Raw genomic sequence first — 24,618 nt, 5'->3', positions numbered from 1 at the left:
TTCTCCCCAAGGGAAATGATCAATGCTTTTCAATGTCTCTATTTTAATACTTTAGGAAAATAAACCTCAACTATATTTCCATATTTTTCCAGTCTTTTTTCCCTTTGTTAATATTGTCTCTCCTTGATGCTCTCTTACAAAGAGAAATCAAATCAACTGGAATCACCCAATTCAGCAATTTTTAAGCAAGACATTAATTGACTGAAAAATCACCTCCATTAGGAAGTGATTAGGGAGCCAAGAAACTGTTAATGAGTACTTTTTTTCAATACTTCAAGGATTCTTTCATTTCATCTGTGAAGATGGGATTAACTCTCCTATGCCCATTTTTAGATTTAATCACCAGAAGCATATACATCCCACTTACACTTAAGTGGGGGAGGTCTGTGACCCATGTATGCAATAGTAAGTAATGAATCAGAATTGACTGACTGCCCCTGGGGAGTCCTAAGCAAAGCTTTAGCTGTAATTGGTACATATAAAGTGGGAGGAAGGCACAGGAAATGACAAAAGAAATGGTCTTTAAAAGTGCCCAGAACTTCCTGTGAAGCTTTTTTTTTTTTTTTGCCTTGAACTGGACCCTGGAGGAGCTGAGGACCTTGGACTACTTTCTACTTCTCCTTAGAGCTACCACATGGGTGAGTTAAAAAGACTGACTCCTTCCTGGATTTTTCTGAAAGGACTAGCCTCAGGAGAGGCCTCCCCTCTTGGGAGAGGCTTCATGGCTGAAACCCTTGCTTTATTCATCACCAGGCCCTCAGCTCAAGGCTGAAGCTCCTTACAGCTGAGGACTAATTAGCCCTGCGTGGGTTGAGCCAGGGGCAGGAGTAAATTATATAGTGTGCTGTTAGATATCTTACCCTATCCTCTCTCTGATTTTCTTACTTTCACTCTCTATCCTTTTGTAACTAAATTACCATAAAAATCATTTTGGAATAGAGTAATTAATTCTTGGCAACCATACTCTTAAATAACTTAGTCTAATCCTTTAATTTTAACCCCTTACATTACTGCCTCCCTTTACACATCCATATGGGTCCACCCTCTTTGTAAAGAAGATCTCAATGTCTCCATGCCTTTGCTCATAGTTTATTAAGCTGCTGGGCCAAAAACCAATTTTCATGTGGTGACTAGCCCTCTGGAGATGAACCTGTCTTCTAACCTAGGCTGTTACCCAGACAATAGACACAGGGTCTATCCCAGGAGTCATACCTGAAGCACTAATGGAACTTGCTAGAATTTAAAGTCTTCTAATATCACCTCAGAGAACTAACTCTTACCTCCACACCCTCATGAGATAGTTGTGTAGGAATCTAGTGAAAGATTTACAAGTAAATTAAGTGAAAATGTTGAATCCCTGCCTATATGACATATTTCCCTTTTTTTATGGTCTATATGTTGCCAAAGAGCAAGTTTGAGCTTTTTACTATATTGGCTCTGTGTGTATATATTTTCCCGAAGGCATTGTGTGGACCCAGCTTAAATGAAACAGCAGGAGTATCAAATAGCCTACCTCATTAGACAAGGAGCTCTAATTATAAGTATATCAAGAGCAATACATAAATTTCCTCAAAACATTAATGCTTTTGAGAATCATAGATCATATAAAATGATATTTCTAAAATATGTCATATATAAGAAGTCTTCTTCCCTCCAAAATAGCTTACAAATGAACAAGACAGAACAGGACCATGAAGCAAAGCTCTTAATAAATATAATTAGTCTAAGTTTAGTAAAAGGTGACATTCAAGTGTGGACATCATATTCAATATTAAGTAAACAGGAAAAGAAAGATGAGGGTCTGGTCCATCTATGAAAAACAGGGAAGATCACAAATAAGACTTCCTACAAGAGAGAACTCAGAGTTTAGAGAAAATATACATCCTTCTGATCAATCAGATTGTTACAAGCTGTAGCTGCTAAATCATTCTGCTCTCTAGAGGATGAAATATTTTTCTCCCTCCCTCTAGGGAGGCATGACTCTCTGGGAGATTGGCTTGGCTGGTTGGTTTCCTGTTTATTAGCAGAAATCCCTTTACTCTTAGGCACATGGTCTGCCAAATTAAACTAAGATGATTTCTCCAAGTCATCAAGTGTTCTTCAGACCCAGTGAGGACAGGAGGGGATATAGGCAACTGAAGCTGGTGAGGAGTTAATTTAGAGGAAAAATTTATTTTCTGACAGGCTCTAATATTAACTGATGTAATGGATCATATAATCTTAGAATTTGAAGAATCCTTAAATATTACATAATCCACTACCCATTTTATAAGTGAGGAAGTTAAGGTCCAGAGAAGCAACTTGGACAACTTGCCCAAGGTTATACAAAGTAGCAAGACAAAAACTAGACTACCTGGGGTTTCTGAGAAAAATTTGTGACAGCTGAAATATATTGAGTGAATTATACTGAATGTGTCTTAGGGCAACAGCCAAGATGACAGAGTAAAAAATGTTCTGAACTCATCTAAACCCACCTCAAAACAATCACAAAAGGAAGGGGGAAAATCCTCAAAACAAAATTTGGAGTGACAGAGCCAATAGAGGACAGAGTGAAGCAGAGTTTTAGCCAAAGAAAGCATAGGGAGGGGCAACAGAAAGGATCCATCTCAATGGGATAACAGTGGAATCAGCAGTGTGAGAAGTGATCTGGTACAAGCACATGCTGAGAAACTTAAGGATCAGATTGGTACAAGCACACGTAGGGGAACCCTCAACAGAAGAAAAAACCGTGGTGCTCACAAAACCAGGGAGAACTGGAAGCTGAGAATGCATCTAAAGTCATGTGGCACCCAGGGAAACCCAGGAACAGTACTTCATCCCTCGAAGAAGTGAAACTGAGTCTCAACACATAGGCAAGAAAATGAAAAAGCTCCCCCCCCAAAAAATGAGTAAAAAACAAAGAAAAGACCTGAACCTGAAAGGCCATTTCAGCAAAAAGTAACTCCTAAAACACATCCAAAACAGAAACAAAAAAGAAATAACAGGAGAAAGCTAGATAGATCAGTGGATTGAGAGTCAGGCCTAGAGATGAGAAGTCCTGGGCTCAAAAGTGGTGTCAGACTTTTCCCAGTGACACTGGGCAAGTCACTTAACTCCCATTTCTTTGCCCTTACCACTCTTCTATCTTGGTATTGATTCACAATATTGATTCTAAGATAGAAAGAAAGGGTTTAAAAAAAAGAAAAAGCTTAAAAGAAAAATTGGGAAAAATTATAGAAGTTAACACTTCAGAAGAGAAATGTGCTTATACCAGGAATGTAAGGATGTTTCAACATTAGGAAAACCATCCACATAATTGACCATATCAATAAGCAAACCAACAAAAACCACATGATTATCTCAATAGATGCTGAAAAAGCCTTTGACAAAATACAACACCCATTCCTACTGAAAACACAAGAAAGTATAGGAATAGAAGGTAATTTCCTAAAAATAATAAACAGTATATATCTTAAACCATCAACAAGCATCATATGCAATGGGGATAAATTAGAAGCCTTTCCAATAAGATCAGGTGTGAAACAAGGATGCCCATTATCACCTCTATTATTTAACATTGTACTAGAAACACTAGCAGGAGCAATTAGAGAAGAAAAAGAAATTATAGGTATTAAAATAGGAAAGGAGGAGACTAAGCTATCACTCTTTGCAGATGATATGATGGTCTACTTAAAAAATCCTAGAGAATCAACTAAGAAGCTTGTAGAAATAATCAACAACTTTAGCAAAGTTGCAGGATACAAAATAAAGGCACATAAATCATCAGCATTTCTATATATTTCCAGCACATCACAGAAGCAAGAGGTAGAAAGAGAAACACCATTTAAAATCACTCTAGACAATATAAAATACTTAGGAATCTATCTACCAAAACACAGGAATTATACGAGCATAACTACAAAACACTTTCCAAACAATTAAAACTAGATCTAAACAATTGGAAAACATTGAGTGCTCATGGGTAGGATGAGCTAACATAATAAAAATGACCATTCTACCCAAATTAATTTACTTATTTAGTGCCATACCTATCAAACTACCAAAAAACTTTTTTTACTGAATTAGAAAAAAAAATTATAACAAAGTTTATTTGGAAGAACAAAAGATCAAGAATATCAAGGGAAATAATGAAAAAAAACCATGAAGGAGGTGGCTTAGCAGTACCAGATATTAAGCTATACTATAAAGCAGCAGTTATCAAAACAATAAGGTACTGGCTACGAGATAGAAAGGAGTATCCGTGGAATAGACTTGGGGTAAGCAATGTCAGCAAAAGTGTATGATAAACCCAAAGAGCCCAACTTTTGGGACAAAAATCCACTATTTGAAAAAAAACTGCTGGGAAAATTGGAAAACAATATGGTAGAAATTAGGTTTAGATCAACATCTAGATGGGCAAAAGGAGGGTAAACTCAAGGAGGCAGTAGTTAAAAAAAATGTTTATGAATAGAGAAAGGCTAAAGATAGAGGGAAACACACAATTAGCAATCATAACTATGTATGTGAATGGGATGAAAATGGAAGAGGATAGCAAAATGGATTAAAAGCCAGAATCCCATAATATGCTAACTATAAAAACAAACAAAAAAAAAACCATTTAAAGCAGGGAGGACACACACAGAGTAAAAGTAAAGGACTAAAACCAAAACTACTATGCCTCAGCCAAAATTTAAAAAGCAGGAATAACAATTATGATCTTAGACTGATTATAATGGAATTCTACTGTGCCATAAGAAATGACAAACAAGATTATCACAAAAAAACCTGGAAAGACTTATATGAAGTGATGCAAAGTGAAGTGAGCAGAACCAGGAGAATGTTGTGAATATTATATGCAATAGCAATTACAATAATCATCTGTGAATGGCTTAACTATTATAAACAAGGCAAGGATCCAGAACAAGTCCATAGGATCCGTGATGAAAAAAAAAAGATATATATATATATATATATATATATATATATATATATATATATATATATAGCTACAGAAGGAACTGACAAAATCTGAATGCAGATTGAAGCATACCATTCTTCATTTTATTTCCTCTATGAATTTTTCTCTAGTGTAAGCCATATGTGTCTCCTCTCACAATATGATGAATGTGGAAATATATATTACATAATGACAACCTATATCATATTACCTTCTGTTTTGGAGAAGGGGAAAAGGTGGGAGGGAAGGAGGGAGAAAACATAGATCAAAACATGTCAGAAAAAGATTATTGAAAATTGTACCGACATAAACTAGAAAATAAATTAAAAATTTAAAAAAAAGATAAGAATGTTTCTTAGGGCAGTCTTTGTCCTAGTGAAAATGTAAAATTATCCATTTAAGATCACTGCCGAAGAAGAGAAATCTTATTAATACAGAGCTCTAATTATAACTTTCATTTGCAGAGTACTTTGTATATTTAAATGTTTTATAGATATTCTCTTTATCTTTTCAACAAAACTCTAAGTAGGTAGTGTGAGTATTTTTACTTGCAAGGGCAGGGACAAAAATTCAGAGAAGTCATGTCCTCAGTCACACAACTAGCAAGTGATGAAGCTAGGACTCAAATGAAGTTGTTCTAATTTCATGTTCTGTACCCTTTCTGCAACATTGCTCTTCAGGCTGCTCTTACTGACTCTGCAGACTTTATCTACCATGCCATAGAAACCTCTTTACCCTGACTCCACTCTTGAACTTCAAACAAATATCCTTTATATATGATTGTCTGGCTCTTCCCAGAATCTTTGTTTTAAGAGGGAAGTCCAAGTTAGTCATATCTTCATTCTTCTCCTACAGTCTGGCTTTCTCTACCATGCCTCCATGCTAGGTAAATTCATCTATCCTACCCATATTTTTCAGCCTCTTTTCATGTGTTTTTCTTTTCATTTGAAATTAGAATTTAAATTAATTAGAATGAAAGCTCCCTGGTGGCATGGACTGTCTTTCTGTTTGTATTAATATTTCCAGCAATTAATTAGTTCAGTGCACAAAGTATTTAATAAATGCTTTTCACTTGACTTGAATATCATGGTACTTTCTAACAGGGTAGAATAGGGAACAATGACAATGGGTGCCACATGGTCATTGTTTGGGAAAAGAAAAACGGTGACATTATTTTAAAAATTAGAAGGGGAAAGATTTAAAACAAAGAATCACATGTACTTTAATAGAAATGATTGCTTATAGTGCTAAAAATGATATTTGAAAAATATACTCCAAACTTCTCAATTACAGATGAGGAATTTGAGGCCCAAGAAATTGAAAATGACTTGCCTAAGATCATATAGCAAGCTATTAGAAGAATCAGAACACTAATAAAGCCTACCAGTCCATTTTCTTTCCATTGTGCTATTCTGCTTCCCAGTCATTACCAAAGACTTGATAATAAAGGGAGTGATATGTTTCATTAACACATTCAATTCCCGTATGCCATTTTCTGTCAGAATTCCTGTCCTGGATCCAATATAAAAGTTTCTTAAGAAATAAATCCCGTGTTGAAAAGTAAGCTTGCTATTAGGATAGATCCAATGAATGCCAAGGTTAGGTAGGTATTTAAGAGCCGAGTCTTTATTGGTGTGATCAAAAATACCATGAGAGACTGCTAAAAATGATTAAAGAGGCTTTATCTTAGATTGATAACTATAGTGGTAAGGGTGAGAAAGGATATTGGTGGATGGAGGAATAAAAAAAAAAAAAGAGGAAAGGAGGGAGGGGGAAAATGGGTCTGAGGAGATGGTATCACTGTCGCATGCCAGCCCAACATCACTGGTTTTAACATTTGTATTTTAGTCTATCTCCTGCCTAATAACACCATGTAGTGAAATAAAGGGCCCATTCTGGAGGTAATTGTTATGTGGTGGAATATAAACAAGCCCCATTCTGCAGTATATTTACCACAGTGCATATTTACGAGTTGGGTTTAATTAAAAGTCAGGAACACTAGAGCTATTTTTTAACTAGATGCCTATTATCTAGTGTCAAATGCTTGGTTTTAATCACGCATTTTATATCATCGTGACCTAGATCACTGCCTGTGACATATGAGATAGTGTGTTGTCTTTCCTGAGAAGATGTAGCAGGGCTTGATGGATGTTTTCTCATTCCTAACCTCATTACTACCAGCTTCCCATCCATCTAATAAAATGCTATGATAGAGAGTGGGAAGGTGCTATAAATCATAATATTCCAGCCGCTTCGAGCAGATTCATTAGAAATGCTGACTATATATCTCACAAACAGAAAGTCAACCAACACACAAAGTAAGCTGCAGCTTCTTCTCATGATCAAGTCGCCCCTTCCCCTACTCTCGCCTCTTCCAATAGAATAAAAGTTTTGTTTTTGTTATTTTTCATGGAAAACGCAATACTGGATAAACTTCAGGGTGAGGTAATGAATAAGTGAGAGAGGTATATTCACATAATAGAAAGAGGGCTAGCCTTGGGGCCAAAAGACTTGGGTTCTAGTCTTGCCCCTGGCACATGATAGCTGTGTGACCAAAGCAAGTAACTTAAGTGTCTAAGATAATTTTTGAATTTAAAAAAAATTGTTTTAGAATTCTAAATTAGGAAGAAGTTAGGAAATCTACACTGATAGAATTTGCTCATTGGATATTCCCAGTACTAATGAAATCTCAAGTTCAGATAAAAAATTGCATATATTAGTGAATTAAATATTTATGCAAAAATTACATATATTAGTGGATTTACATATTCACTAATATCTATAAAAGTACGTGTGTGTGTGTGTGTGTGTGTGTATCCAAAAGATAGATTTAGAAAAGGAAAGTTTAGGGGTTTCAGAAATTTATTTATTATCAAAACACAAAAAGGAATTCAAAAGAAATAAAAATACACACCAGTGGGATATAACATTCCCAGTCCTACATTTCACTGAAGTATTCCTCCTATTTAACCTCTTATTTCAGTCCCTTAACAAGCATAGAACTATCCTTCTTCAGAAATTGTCTTTATTATATTAGTGTGTCAAGAAATAATAGGGGGAAAGCACATCACTTCTGCATTTCCAATGCCAGAAAAATTAATTTCTTTAATTTGTGGTTTTCATAGTGGGGCATGGCCAAAAATCAGCTGTAGATTTTGTAATGATTTGTAATGGTGGCATGATATTGCTGATGACAAGATAGCTGAAAGAGTGGATAGATAAGTCATTTAAATAAACAAATTCAATAAACATTTATTAAGCATCTACTGTGTGCAGAGAGAACACTATGTCAGCCCCTAGGACAGATACATAGGTTATAGAAAACAGCCCCTGACTTCAAATTATGTGAATCCCTTTCCCGTTCAGTAGGTTCCAGTGGCTCCCTATTACTTCCAGGATAAAGTATGAAGTCCTTTGTTTGGCATTTAACATGCTTTACTACATTTCTGGCCTTCTTAAATTCTATTCTCTTCCAAGTGAGACAGTGAAACGGTGTATAATCTACTCTGACTGCTCCAGACAGTGGGTGAAGGACAGTAATTTAAAATAAATTGGAATTCTACTGCTAAGAAAACTGGAAAACAGTATAGCAGAAACTAAGTATAGACCAATATCTCATAGCCTATGCCAAGATAAGGTCAAAATGAATATATGATTTAGATATAAAGAGTGATACCATGAGCAAATTAGAGGATCACAGCATAGTTTACCTGTCAGATCTTTGGAGAAGGGAAGGACTTATGACCAAACAAGACATAGAGAACATCACAATATGTAAAATGGACAATTTTGACTCTATTACAAATTATAAAGGGTTTATAGAAACAAAACTAAATAACCAAGATTAGAAGAGAAACAAGCTAAGGAAAAAATTTATAATAAAAGTCTTTGATAAATGTCTTGTTTCTCAAATATAGAGAGAAGTAAGTCAAATTTATAAGAATACAAGCTATTTCCCAGTTGACAAATGGTCAAAGAATATGAATAGGCAGTTTTCAGATAAAGAATTCAAAGCTATCAATAATCATATGAAAAAATATTCTAAATCATTCTTGATTAGAGAAATTCAAACTAAAACAACTCTGAAGTACCACCTTATACTTACCAAATTGGCCAATATGGCAGAAAAGGAACGAGATTAATGTTGGAGGAGATGTGGCAAAGTTGGGACATTAATGCGTTTTTGTAGACTTGTGAAACAATGGATCATTCTGGAAGACAATTTAGAACTATGCCCAAAGGGCTATAAAACTGCAAACCTTCTGATCTAGTAATATCACTATTGGTCTGTTTGAAAACAGATTTTTTTTAAATGGAGGGGGAAGGACCTACTCATACAAAATATTTATTGCAGCCCTTTTTGTGGTGGCAAAGAATTGGAAATGGAGGGGATACCCATCAATTGGGGAATGGCTGAGCAAATTGTGGTATATGATGGCAATGGAATATTATTGGGCTGTAAGAAATGGTAAACAGGATGATATCAGAAAGAACTAGAAAGACCTACGAGAACTGATACAGAGTAAAATAAGCAGGGCCAGGAGAACATTATACACAGTAACTGCAATATTGTATGATTAAATATGAAAGACTTAGCTACTCTTAGCAATACAACGATCCAGGACATTTCTGAAGGGTTTATGACAAAGAATCCATCACCAGAGAAAAAAACGGTTGCAGTCAGAATGTATATGAAAGCATAATATTTTTCACTTTAATTTATTTGGGGTTTTATCTTTGGAGTTTTGATTTTATGAGTATTCTCCTACAACAATGAACAATATGGAAATAGGTTTTGCATGATAATGCATGGATAATCCAGTTCAAATTGCTTCCCATTTCTGGGAAGGGGGAGGGAAGAGAGGTAGGGAGATAATTTAGATCTTATAATTTCAGGAAACATGTAGAAAATTGTTATTACGTGTAATTGATAAAATAAAATACCTTTAATAAAAATAAATTGGAACTCTAGTGTAGACACTCTTGAATGCCAGCCTAATAATTCTGAATTTTATTTAATAGACAATACAGAGCTACTGAAGGCCTTTGCATAAAGGAGTGATGTGATCAGAACTGTTTTATTAGGAACACACTTTGAGAGTTGTGGAAGATATATTGTCTTGTGTGTATACAGCTGTTTCTCCTATTAGATTAGGAGCTCCTTAAGAAAACACACTTGTTTTCTTTGCATTTATGTGTATCTTTGTGCATTTATGTGTACACTTTGAGTAATGCCTAGTATATAGTAGGTGTTTAATACATGTATGTTGGTGACTTTCTGACAAAGGAGATTGTATATATAAATATATATAATCAAGAAGTCTCTCCCCTAATATAAGCCTGAAAAATTACCATGGATTCCTATCCAAGGATTCTTGGTTACTTTGCACAGAAAAGGAACAAAGTTGATGGGAAATGTTGAATATGGTGTTTTGTATTTCTTCTCAGTCTGATATATCAAGGTCAGTTCGAACTACCCAGACATACTTTCATGCCAATGATTTTAGGGAAAATTTTTAGGAATAATAGCAATATGAATTTACCTCAAAGATAATCTTTCTATGGAACCAACAGATATTGATAACTTGAAAAAGAAATGCATTCTCTCACCCTTTTTCTTCTTGCCCTTCCACAACTCAGTTCAAGATGATTTAAGATTATGCAACATTAATCTTGCATACTGATTATCCTGAAGAAAGAAGTCCAGTAATCACAGAAGTGCCATTGAAGGAAGCAAGTTATATTCTTGGATCTGAATAGCTAAAAGCTTTTAAAAATCATTATTTTTGCTAAGTACAGGTCTAACACTATCCTAGCAACAAATTAGATATTAGTAATTACTTGTCCTTCTAGACATCCAGATATAGAATTTTCTTTTTCAGAACTTGTGGACTTGCAGTCATGTCTATTTTGTAAATACCTTATGCAAGTATGTGGAATGGAGAAGAGATAAAGTCAACAGCATTGATGAGATATCTTTAAAAGTGAAATAAAAGCTAAAATGTCACATTTCTCTATTTTTTTCTTTTAATAGGTATTATTGGGTCTTCTGTTTCCTATATATCATAGCTAAATATCTTTCCCCTTCCTGAAAGACATCCCATATAACAAATAATACTATGTTAGAGGGGGCAAAATAAATCAACAAAACTGTTCTATATGTTGAAAAAGTCTGAGAACATATACATTATATAACACCTATGGACCTTCCACCTTTACAAAGGGATGCATTGTGAGTGTTTTTGCTGATTTTCATGGTGCAGCATGAAACTTCAAAGTTGTTTTTATCCACATTGTTCTTATTAGTAATTTTGAGCATTCTTTCATGTCGTCTTAAACACTTTGCAATTCTTTTTGAGAACTGGTATCTTTGATATCAAATCTAATTTATCAGAGAATTTTATTTCATTTGACCACTTTTTATGCTGGGGGTATTACTTTTATCTGTATAGCAGCTTTTCAGTTTCAAGTGATTCAAGTTATTGATTTAATATTTTTAATTGCTTTCATTTCTTGTTTCATTATAAATACCTTTCCTCCCCATAGATATGAGATGATCCTTAATCATAGATATGATATGATCCTTAATAGTAAGATTGAAATATCTATTTAGAATGTAATACGGAATATGGTATAAGGTGTTGGTCTGAGTCTAATTTCTGCCAGTCTGCTTTTCAGTTTTCTCATCTGTTTTAATCAAATAAGGAATGTTTCCCTAAGTAATTTGTTTTCCATTTTATCAATGAGTAATTAAGTTCTATTATTTCTGATTCTCTCTAAGTCTGTTCCAATGAGAAATTTTTTAAAACAAAACTAGTTTTGATGACCACTGCTTTATAATATAGTTTTTAGGTCTGGAGGATTTATTCCTCCTTTATTTATTGCTCCTTTACCCCTACTTCTTTTCTCTTTGTTTTTCCAAATGAACTTTTCTATTATTCTATCAAGTTCTATAAAGTGTCACATGAATTAAAGTATTTATCAATTTGGCAATATTATGATTTTGTTATGATATTGGCAGAGCCTAGGCATGAGCACTGAATATTTCTGTATCTATTTGAGTTATCCTTATTTCTTTAAGTAATGCTTTATAATTGAATCTAAATAAATCTTTTGTGTACTTTGGTCTATCCCCAGATATTTTATGTACTTTGTAGTTATGTTGAATGAAAATTTCCCTTCTTACTATTACTTCTTGTATATTATTATTATTATTATTATTTAGAAATACTGTCGACAGTATCTCTGCACTTATGGGAAATAAATATAGCACTAGATCTTCCTTTAGGTCCCTTCTAATTCCAGTCTAAGATTCAATTTTTCTACAATTATATTTAGAAAATTGACAGCTTAAAGGGAATATGCACAAATCTATGAAATAATAAGCATAAAAAACATTTTACGCAACCAAACTTGGAATCAGAAATCAAAATAAAAACTTAATTGCAAAAACAGAAAAAGCAAAAGAAGTTAAGATACCTGGTTAAGAAAGCTTTACAAATAAATTATGTTGAATTTTTAAAGAGCAATTAATACTTGTATTCCAATAAATCTATCCCCAATAAACTTTAAGAGCTAAAAATATTATTGATACCCAAATAAGAGTAGGATAAGTAGACTGACTTCATTAATAAATATTGTACAAGATTTTAAAATAAAATCTTAGCAAAAAACTCTGTTGCAATGCATACCCCAAAATTATTTAATAAGACAAATTTGAATTTACATTAGGGATACAATAATGGTTCAACATTAGGAAAATAATTAACATCATAAATCACATGCAAAAATGACAAGCAGAAAATACTTGTAAAGTAAAACATTTATTTTTATTACTAAAATACTCAATAAATGTATAACGTCACTGGTGACAAATGATTCCCTAAAAAATGCAGATAGTGACCCAATTGTGCCACCCCATCTTTTATGACTGTTCTCTAGATCCTTCCATAAATTTGCCATAGGTCTTGTACCCAACATGTTGGTTGCCTTCCTTTCCTTCTTTTGACATTGCAAGGATATGCAGCAGAAAATGTAGGCTGTCCGTCACCAATCTATCAATTCTGTCAGATAACCAGCCCATCTTCTTTTTTATTGATGCATTCTTGAGATCATCTCTTATTCTTGTCCTTTATCCTATTTCTTATTTTCATGTATTTCAGTTTACTCAAATACAAGAAGCAATACCTATGTGAGAAATCTAAAATTATGTAAAATTTTTGAAAGCTCCTTAATAGGAGGATAACCATGTTAAATGGCCCTCCAATCTTTAAGTGAGGCAAAACAAAAAGTGTTTGCCACCATCATATTAAAAATCCATAGTAGAATCTAAGTTGTAAGGAATTTCCTTAAGAGTGTGAAGTCCTATGAAGTTCCTGTTTACAGATGGCATTGAATGGATTTCATAAAGCTTAAATATATTCAGTCTTCTGAATGAAATTTATAATCACTTAATTTAGTTTAGCTTAATAGTCCATACAGAAGGAAAGAAAGGTGGTTAAAGAATGCCTACTATTGAATTCTGTGGGTGGAGCCAAGACTTCTGGTCTACAGCAGAAAAATGTTGAAGCACTTTTTCAGAACAGATGGATCCCTTACTGTTTGGAGACCTCTGATTTATCAATGTGGAAAACCAAAAAGAACAAACAAAAAACTGGAACTGGAGAAGGTAGTAGTACCAGTAAGTTTGGTGAAAATATTTAGTTCTTTTTAGCATCAATAACTCTGAGGTTGCCCCTCCTGAATATCATCAGAAAGCTGTCTAAGGAGTTGCATAATTGTTGTTCTTTTGAGGTCTCTGTTAACCTATGTATCTGTTCTATTAGTCCCTTTCTTGCACATATATTGTACTTTAAAATTGTATTTATGTAAACAGGACTGATGATTAAATAAGTCTGTTTCATTTGAAATAGAAAGTGCATAGGGAGGTGCTTCAGCCCTTCCTTCTCATTCAGAGTTGCTGCCAGAGTGTAAGAACAGACATGGAGAAGCAATATGCTGAATATAGGATGTTTCAATGTCTATTTGACAAAGCTGCTTAAATTCTGGTGGTTTCATTCCTTTGACACTAAGCACTTTGACGATCTCTGTGAATGCTAAGTGATAAAACATCCTGATTCCTAGTGTCAAAGGTTTAATCATATATAGCTCATGACTCATTCATTTGTGCTCATATTTCTTCTTAGTGTTTGTAGTAAACATGTTGTTCCTCAAGTATTTTTGTCCTTGACCACATTGTTGAAGAATGGTGATTTGTGTTGCCAGTTTCATATCCTGTTTCTAATGCACATTCAAACAATGGGGGGAGCGGGGAGAAGCATTAGTGTGTTATCTGTGATTTTCTGGGAAAGTTGGTCTTTCAGGAGCTATTTTACAAGTCTTGGAAAGAAATCTTTTTTTATTAAAAAAAAAAGAATATCATATTCTATGCCTTCCAGCCCTTTAATGTAGAAGTTGTTAAGTCCTGTTTAATCCTCACTATGGTTCCACAGTATCTGAATTGTTTGTTTTTTGGAGTTTTTCTGGCTGTTTATAATATTTTCTCTTTGGCCTTAGATTTCTGGGAATGTTAAATTTGAGATTTCATTCAGGAGGTGATGATTAGTGGATTCTTTAAATTTCTGTTTTCTCCTCTTGTTCAAAAAACATCAGGGCAGGGTTTTTTTTTTTGAAAATTTCTTTCAATATGATGTTCAGAAACTTTTTTTGATCATGGCTTTTAGGCAATTCAATTATTCTCAGATTATCTCACCTAGATCTATTTTCCAAGTCAATTATTTTTCCAATGAAGGATTTCAGATTTTCTTGTATTTTTTCCATTCTTTTGAATTTGTTTTACTTTATCTTGCTGTCTTATAAATTCATTAGCTTCTATTTGTCCAGTTCTAATTTTTAGGAGCCATTTTCTTCTTTGAAGTTATGTATGTCTGTTTTTCCAGTGTTAATTTTCAGTTTAAGGTACTATATTTACTTTTTTAAAGAATTGTTTTCTTCAGCAAGTTTTTTCTAAGCTGTTTATTTTTTCTATCGTTTTATCTTCTAATTTTTCTTCTAAGTCTCTTATCATTTGTTTTTTGTGCTATATGTATCATGTCAGAGTTTCATTGAGGCTTGTTTAGTGTTCCCTTCTCATACTCCAGCAAGATGAGTCTTCCTTGTTATTTTACCATATTGCCCTCAGCCTCAACACTGCTTCATCTCTTCTGTTGGTTCTGCCAATCTTAGATTCATTTTCAGCAGTTTTATTCTTCTGTGGTGGTAGGCATATTCTGTGTTTTTCTTATGCTGCCATCTTGACAATAAGAAGTTGAATTCCCACCAATGAAAATACATCAATAGCTTATAGAAATAGCATTATTTATAGAAATAAAAGAGTTAAATGATTAAAGAGAAATTCATTGTTCATTGTTAGGCCATGCTAATATTTTTAAATGACCATTACCTAAATTAATTCCTAAGTTTAATGATATTCCAATCAAACTACCAAAGAGTATAGAGTCAACCAAAATAATAGCACTACACATTTGGAAAAAAAAGAGAACTAAAACATCAAAGGAAATAATTACTTTTTAAAAAAAGAATGTAGTGTTACCTTATCTCAAACTAAAGTAATAATCCTAAAATTATATTAGTACTAGTTAAAAGAAAATACAAAGTAGATCACTTGGAAAAACTAAGCAAAACCCAAAAATAAATATTCTATATGTGTTCAATTAGCATAAGAACAAAAACCATTTGACAAAAACTTTAGGTAAATCTGAAATGTAGCTTAGCACAAATATGATACAAAATAATATATTGTCCTAAATATCATAATAAGCTTCACTCAAAGGCTAGATATCATTATGAAAAAGAAAATTTTACACAAAATTTAAAAACGTTTGCTTGAATAAATTAGTGTTGCTAGAATAGGAAGAGAAATTATCAGATGGTAAATATATTTACATTAAGTGCCTTTGACAAAGATAACTTTTTTGTGGGATACAAGCTAATGAATACATTGTTGGTGAGACTACTATTTATTTCAACTCAATTTGGAATAATTAGAGTCTTGCTTATGCCCTCGGCCCAATAGTCCCACTACTGAGTATACATTCCAAGGAGCTTTTCTAAAAAATATAAAGTTCTGGGGGCAGTGGGTAGCTCAGTGGATTGAGAGCCAGGCCTAGAGACGGGAGGTTCTAGGTTCAAATCTGGCCTCAGACACTTCCTAGCTGGACCCTGGGCAAGTCACTTGACCCCCATTGCCTACTCTTACCACTCTTCCACCTATAAGTCAATACACAGAAGTTAAGGGTTTAAAATAAAAAAAAAATTAAAAAAAATATAAAGTTCCATTAGATGACATACAATTCATAGCAACACTCTTTGCAGTAGCAAAAAAAAAAAACCTAGAAATAAAATAGGCATATATGAATTGGAAAATAGGTGAACAAAATGTGGTGTCAGAACAAAATGCAATATTACTGTACTAAGAGAAATATTGACTGAGGAATTGAATGTAATGTGGGCATATGCATGTTTACTGATCCAGAAGGAAGCATAATGAAGAATATATACACAAGGATTATAATAAATTAAATAATAACAACACTAAAAAGCAGTCAAACTGATGAATAGAAATGACTATTAGATCTGGCCAAGTGATAAAGACATAAACCTCTTTCATCCAAAAAAAGTAAGTACCATAGATATAAGTGCACAGTGGATAGAGCTCCAGGTCTAGAGTCAAGAAGACCCAAGCAAGTTCAAATGCTTAGTAGCTCTGTGACCCTAGACAATTCACTTAACTCTATTTGCCTCAGTTTCATTATGTATAAAATGAGATAGCGAAAGAAATGGCAAACTACTCCAATATCTTTGTCAAGAAAACCTCAAATGAGACCACAAAGGGATGCAACTCAATGCCATTGGACAAGTGGATAGAGCTGAACCATTGAACAACAACTATGGATCTAAAATGGGGTGTACACTGTCAGATGCAGATATGTCATTTAACTTCATGTTTCTTTGGAATAAAGAAAGATTCAAAGGGGAGAAATATAAGGATAAATGACTGGTGTAAATTCAAAATTCAAATAATTTCCCCTCCAAAAAAATGTACGCTAACCTCAACAACTTTGACAATGAAATGAGAAGATAATGTGGAAAGTATTTTTATTAATCATGGGTATGACAACAATAAAAAGAGTAGACTTTCATCCATAGCTTCCTCAAGGTCAAAAATTATATCGCCTTTAATTTGTGTGTATACATATATACACACAAATACAAAGTATGCACATGTGTGCATTGGCCTAGACATACATATTGTTTCTCAATGAATAGTAATGTAAACTCCTTGAGCAAAGAGGTCATTTCATTTTTGTCTTTGTATCCATCATTCTTAGCATAGTAACTGCCATGTTGGAGGTGCTTAATAAATGTTCATTGATCAATTGATTTATCTTTTACTTGGTCATTCTTGAATATTGTTGGAAATGCTATGGATTACTTTAATGTACCTTGGCATATATGTTTAAATAGTAGGACTTTATTGTTATTTAATTACCTGATAACACAGGTTGTACAATTAACTGAAATGCTACAACTCCTGGACTTTTCTGATGAACTTTTATAGACACGGTCTCTGAAGGTGACCCATGTACCATAGATCTTGCTCCTTGGATCTTAAAAACATAAGTAGAGTTTGGTATAACACTCTTCTAGGAATAGGGGCATGGGTTATTCTATTTAAAGTAATTTAAAGCTATTATGTAACATATATCTCCTTTATCTGCTGACAGTGTTTATATGAGTTATCAGCTTCTGTGTGTCTGAGAACATTTATATGAAAACTTCTCCTTTAATATTATGACATATTTCATGTGACATATTTCTATGACAAACAATCTCACTGCTTGTGGTCACATCTTGGGAGATTACAGATATCAAATTTGACTCCAACAAAAGATGGCATAAAGGGTTTCATTGTGAACTCCACAAATAAGGCAATCCTGTAATTTTATTGAAAAAAATATTCTCAATTGCAATATTGAAACAGATATTGCAACACTACCATATAGGCAACAAGGCCATTACCAAGTAATTGATTCCTTCTGTGAAATTTAAAACTTTGAAAAAGGACTAATGATCCTAGTTTGAAGTATATTTTTAATAATCCTAGATGTTTATCAAATGTCTTAGGTGAAGTTAACAGTGATTTTAAAAGTCATATTTGGTCATCCAGTTGGGTCTATAAACTAACACGTACTCGTAAAACTCCAATCCTTGGCTGATTTTTCTTACTTCAAGACACACAGGAAATCAAATGGAAATCAAAGACTGAAAAGAACAAAACAATAACAAGAACTTTCAAAGCTTTCACTAAACCCTGTCAATTATTGTTCTGTCAAATCTTTTATTCACACTTTCCTCTTCATTCCTATAATCAGTAGCCTACCCTAGGTTCTCCTCACATTAAAAAATAATTTATTGTAAAAGCATTGTAGCTAATCCTACTTTTTTCACTTTCTACCTCTAATGTAACAAGTACACATATTGTCTAGAACTAGATTAATATGCTTTAAAATTATTCATCATGTTACTCTCTAATTTGAAAACTTTTAATAACTTCCTGTTGCCTACGTGATAAATTACAAATTTTTTAATCTAGCATTAATACCTTTCATAATTTGGCCTCCCATATCCCTTACTAGGACCTTTAATTCTACTATTCTCTAGTTCCCTCCTTATGTTCCAGCTAGGGCAAGTCTCTCATTATTCCATGAATATATCATGTTCATTATAGCTTCTATGACTTTATCTATGTTAGACATAGGTAAATCCTTCAAGACCTCATGGCTCCAAGTACTACTTCTTCCAAGAAACTTTTTCTGTTTTTCCTAAACTTATATTCTGAACTTCTATATCACTTACCACTAGCACACAATTTTCATTTAATATATCATCTTATATTTTTACTACTGCTGTTAACCCTTTCTGCTCTGTAAATCCCACCTTTTGATCTGTGTTAGCAATTCTGGTGACCACATCATATAGCCCAAACCTACCTTTGCTCACTTTATACCCTAGCTATCTTCTCTGCTTTCACTAGCACTTATCTTGCCCCCTCATGCCAAACTCTGAAATAAAGATCAATACTACTTTCCTTGAAAGGTTGTGCTAGTCTCTGATGGCACCTTTTACCATCTTTGTGACTTTCCAAACCGTAACAACCTTCCATGGTCACCACTCTCCTATATGTGTTTTCTTTCCCTATTAGAATGAGAACAGATGCCTTGAGGACAGGGAGTATCTAACTTTCATATTTTTATTCCAAATGTTTAGCATAATTCTTGGCAAATACTAAGCGCTGAGTGATTTTTCATTCATTCTCTAATAGATATTAATTTTGTCTCCCTAAGTAAAGGGGAAATTCCTTGAAGATAAAAATCAAGACTCCTTTCAATAACAAAAACCCCCACCACAAAAGCATTAAAATTTAACAGAAAGTCTTCTGGAACAAATATCATTTAACAGGACCGTAATAAAAATTGAAAAGAGAAACATATTGCTGGATTACCAAACTTAACCTAAAATAGATTGCCTCCACATAGAGCTTTTTTAATGACTAAGCTCAAAGAGTTAGACCAAAGAGTAGATCATATCCTCACAAATTTAGCTAACAATGTGTCAACAAAGATTAAACAAATGTCATTCAGATTTGTTTCTAGAAATATATGGATAAGAGGATATAGAATAAGAACTTATCCTATTGTTATTCTAATATTTTAATAGGCATTAATTTATAAGAGTGATATAAGGTTAGATCATTTTACCAGAAAAGTAGAGTAAAGTCATCTTTCAGAAGCCTGGTCTTATTATTGATGTAAATTTTACAAAGAAATTCCAGAAACTCTGCCCTGTAGACTCCAAAACATTAACATCTACTTGGAAGATACATTCAAATGACAAATACAGTACTCCAAAGATCATGATCCTTTATAAACTAACAAAAGATAAATCCCTGAACTACAAATACAAGCTTGAAAATATCTTTGAGAAGTCAGCAAAGTATACCTGAATTAAAGCATTATCACAGACAAAACAGTTACCCACAGTTCTCTGAACATAACATTGGACAATAAAAATTTAACTCTAGTCTACTTGGACTGAAAAGCTCTCAGAATAGAATGCTCTATTAGAAGAAATCCAAATCCAATGAACTCATCCTTAATATGCTTTATATCATTCTATAAAAGATAAGCTTACAACCTGATATATTTATTCCATTAAAAAAGAAATTATTTTATCTATCTGTAGGATAGTTCATCAATAATTAAAGATGAGTATCTTGTTTGTACAAAGTTGTTTATATGTTGTTTCCCCCATTAGATTTTGAAATCCTGGAGGGCAGAGTTTGTTTTTGTCTTTCTTTGTATTGGCAGCATTTAATACAGTGCCTGGCATACAAAAGGTTCTTAACAAATGCCTACTGCCTTAATTCTTTTGAATAATAGGAAAACAACCTAATTCAGGATGATTTCTCTCTGTACTCCATCAAATATAATGTGGGAAGAATGAAATGATGATAATGGTATGATGATGATAATAATAATATTTACTAGCATTTTTTTTATATTTTAGAAGTTGTTAACTACTTTATATATCATTTATCCCATTTCATCTCCACAACAAACAGACCCATTTTCAGATAAATAAACTGAGAATCAGATGCTTTCACATAACTAATAGTTGCCAAAGACTAGAATTAAAACCAGAACTCTCATAATTCCAAGTATAAGACTTTTGCTATTATACCAAAGTGCTTCCCTATATTTATACTTCTGAATCTTTTACAGATTTCAGCAACTGCTAAATACAGAGCAAGTACTCTGTAGCCATATGTTGGTTGATTATTAGGATAATATGAAAATGGAAACAATTACACATATAAAAGTTACTCCCAGAATAGTTAGATCATGGAACAATCTAAAAGGGAGGTGCTTAAACCTTTTTTTTGTATCATGGACCCATTCAAAAGTCTAGTGAAGTCTTTGGGTTGCATCTCAGAGAATGTTTTGGGTTTTTTTAACATATAATTGAAATAAATAATATTGTTAGAGGTCAGAGTAAGTAAAGATTTTATTTTTTCCCATCCAAATGCATAGCCTGCTAATATTTATATGGTAAAAAACTTCTTGGTGGTCCATGGACCCAAGGATATGAATTCCTGATCTTAAAGATTGTTAGTTTATCAGTAACCATATTGTCCATCTGGGCCAGACTACATTCCCTTTCCTTGCTAAGGTCTTGGTATTAGAATACAGAAGGAGTACATGATCAGGTTTAGGAATCACTCTGATTGGATGGATTCTGATTGGGAAAAAGAACATAAATTCCAGAACTCCATCCAGGCAGGCAAAACTCATCTTGCCCATTCAAAGAACAAAATCTCAGAGCTATAAGAGTGCTCATAAGTCTTAAACATCAAAGAGTTCAGCATTTTGATGACTGTAGTGAAAGTAAATCAGGAACATATGTATTGGGTTTCTCTTCAAATATACATGGATTTAAAAAATGGGAAGGAAATCTGGCTTGAATCCAAATGTACTCTGTATCTGCCAAAGCCATGAGTGAGTGTAACTACTTCTAGCAAGACATAAAGACTAACAATTTTAAGACACTCCAAGAGATTCTTGAAGGGCACATCTACTATTGTCACTATTTATTAAGTGACCGGGTGACTGACCTCATGGGGGTGATGGTGAGAAAAGTACTCTGCAACCTGTAAAGTGTTCTATAAACTGTAGTGTTATGTCAAAATAAACTATTATGATGATGTTATAGTGTTCAAGGTTCTGCGGCCAAACACAGAACATCTCAAAAGTCTTAGGGTACTTTTTAAAGCTTACTAGCTTTAACTTTTCATAATGTAGCAAAAGTATTTAAACTCTTTTAAAGTAAACCTTGTCAAGCTTTTTGTTTAAATGTTGGTAGGAAATAAAACTTAAGCTTGGGGGTCATCCAAAGAGCAATGTGAAAATACGCAGTGGGTATAAGTAGACTGCCAACTTTAGGAGAGGAAAGGAGAAAGGGAATAAGTATTTGTATAATGCCTACTATGTGCCAGGCACCATGCTAAGAAGGAGCTTTAGAATTACTATCTTATTTGATCTTCACAATAACCCTGTCAGGTAGATGCTACTATTATCCCCATTTTACAATTGAGGAAGCTGAGGTAAACTGATGTTAAGTGACTTCCTGGGGTCAGATAGCTAATAAATGTCTAAAGTTGATTTAGACACAGATCTTCCTGCCTCTAGGTCTAACCCTCTATTTATTGCACCACCTAGCTGAAAAGAAATTTTTCCAAATAAGTACTGTGTAAAAGTTGTCTTCAGCAAAATGTATGAAGAGAAAAGAAGGTACACCAACATAAGTCTTGTGTGAGGGATTTGGCGGTGGACACAGAAGAAGGTCACACAGATTAAGGAGGCATGGATGGATTGCTATCTGCATCTTCGAAGAGCGTACTCACATCACTGAGATAAAACATCAGTTGACAACAAATGAAAGACAATAATGGAATAGTATATTCAGTTATTTTCAAATTAGTGATTTCAGTAAATCCAAAGGTAATGAGAAGAAAGGTCAGAAAGAGGTTAAATATAATAGAAAAGGACATGCCTTTAAGCTGTGTGCTTCTTCATATAGACAGAAATTCCTTGCACATAAAAATGTATGTTCAGTGAAATATTTGCGAACAGAAAAGAGGAAAATGGAATAAAGAATGGAATGAATTAATGAAAAAAGTAGCATTTAGTACTTCCTCTGTGTCAAGTACTGTGTTGGGGATATAAATTCAAGAACAGAAAATTTCTGCCTTCAAAAAACTTTCATTCTAATGAGAAGACAATACTTACAAGAAAATGCTTTCCAGGAAAAGGAGTTTTGGTCATGAGCATCATAAGTTTGATAAGATAAGGTTAGTCATTTGACATCCCTTTCCCAAAAGTAAGGGATCAAAATGTGGCAAGAGCAAGGCAAAATGGATATGTTCCGTGGAAAAGTGGAAAAATCAATGTCTTTGAGATCAGAGGGCTAAATCCCACCTCTGGTACTATGTGTGTAAGTTTGGTCAAGTTACTTTATCTCATCGGTCCTCAGTTTCCTCACATATAAAAAGAAGAGATTTCTTCCAGCTTCATATCTCTGGTCCTATGATGGCTAGATGAGATGTAAGAGTAAAACAAGGAATAGGAAGGGAGAAAAAAGAGTGAGAAGTTAACTGGATGCAAATTGTATTATTATCAAAATTGTACCTCTTCGGCCACCTGGTTTGTTCTGGACTCAATGTTTGGCACTTTTAAGCCTATCATTTTTCATCTTTGCTCCATTCCCAGTAAACAAACTGATGTGCATGGGCTGATTTGGATAGTGATAAGCTTTTTAAAAACCCACATTTAGGACTGGCAAGAAAATGATGAAGTCAGTAAAATTTTCCTGTCAGTGCCTTGCCTCGCCTTCCTAAGCTCTTGTGTTCATTCTCTAACTTAGGTGCGTAGCACTCTCAAACTCTTCCCTGAGTAACCATAGCTACATACCACACTGTAGTCCTCCATGAGGTTAGCCCCAGACTCCAAAATGACCTATCTTTCTCCCTACCCTCTCATCAAATCTGCTATTCCTTCAAGTGTCCTTTTTTTCAAACTAATTCACACTAAAGAGCTAACTACAAATATCAGCCTACTTCTTTCAAGGTTATTTGTATTTTAAAATAATATTCATAGGTTTATTAAAAGCTGCCTAGTGTAGTAGATAGAAAACCAGCCTTTGAGTAGAAAAATGCCGAGTTTAAGTTCTTTATCTGACACTCATATTTGGATGACCTTCAGAATTCACTCATTGTTTAATAAGGACCCTTAATAGATCCTAAGTAACTCTCCTAGACTGCAAACTGTAGAACAAGGACTAATTTCCACTGGTAGAGTTTCTTTATTAGGAGTTCTTTATGCCAATAAAATCATAGGTTCAGTTCAGAAAAAATATTAAATCTCATTTATCCAAAGGAATGACTTTCTAATTGTGGAAATTTAGGCAGTGTTGTTGCCTGAAAAGATGGAATAAGAAAAGGGTTCAAAAATCTTATATTTTGTCTTGACAGAATGTCAGAGGCATAGCAGAAAGAGTTCTGGATTTTAATTTAGAATATCTTAGTTGGAATTCTGGTTTTGTTACCAAATTTTCTGTGTGACCTTGGCCAATTAATTGATTCTTATGAAAAAAAAGTGTTGGATTTAGTGTCAAAAAAATGAATTCAAAACACAGTTCTGTCATAGACTATATTTGTGACTTTGGGAAAGTTTCTGAGCTTCTTTTCAGGAAAAAAGAAGACTGGACTAAATAAAGTCTCATCTCTAGATCCTATCTTCCAGCTCTAAATTTAAGATCTGTGAGACTCATTTTCTTTATTTAACAAGTAACTGAGGGGCAGCTGGGTAGCTAAGTGGATTGAGAGTCAGGCCTAGAGACAGGAGGTCCTAAGTTCAAATCTGGCCTCAGACACTTCCCAGCTGTGTGACCCTGGGCAAGTCACCTAACCCCATTGCCTCGCCGTTACCACTCTTCCATTAAGGAGCCAATACACAGAAATTAAGGGTTTTTAAAAAAAGAAGTTAAGGGTTTAAAAAAAATTTTTA

Source organism: Gracilinanus agilis, chromosome 1, assembly GCF_016433145.1.
Source record: "Gracilinanus agilis isolate LMUSP501 chromosome 1, AgileGrace, whole genome shotgun sequence".
NCBI lineage: Eukaryota > Metazoa > Chordata > Mammalia > Didelphimorphia > Didelphidae > Gracilinanus > Gracilinanus agilis.
This window is presented reverse-complemented; position numbering follows the sequence as displayed.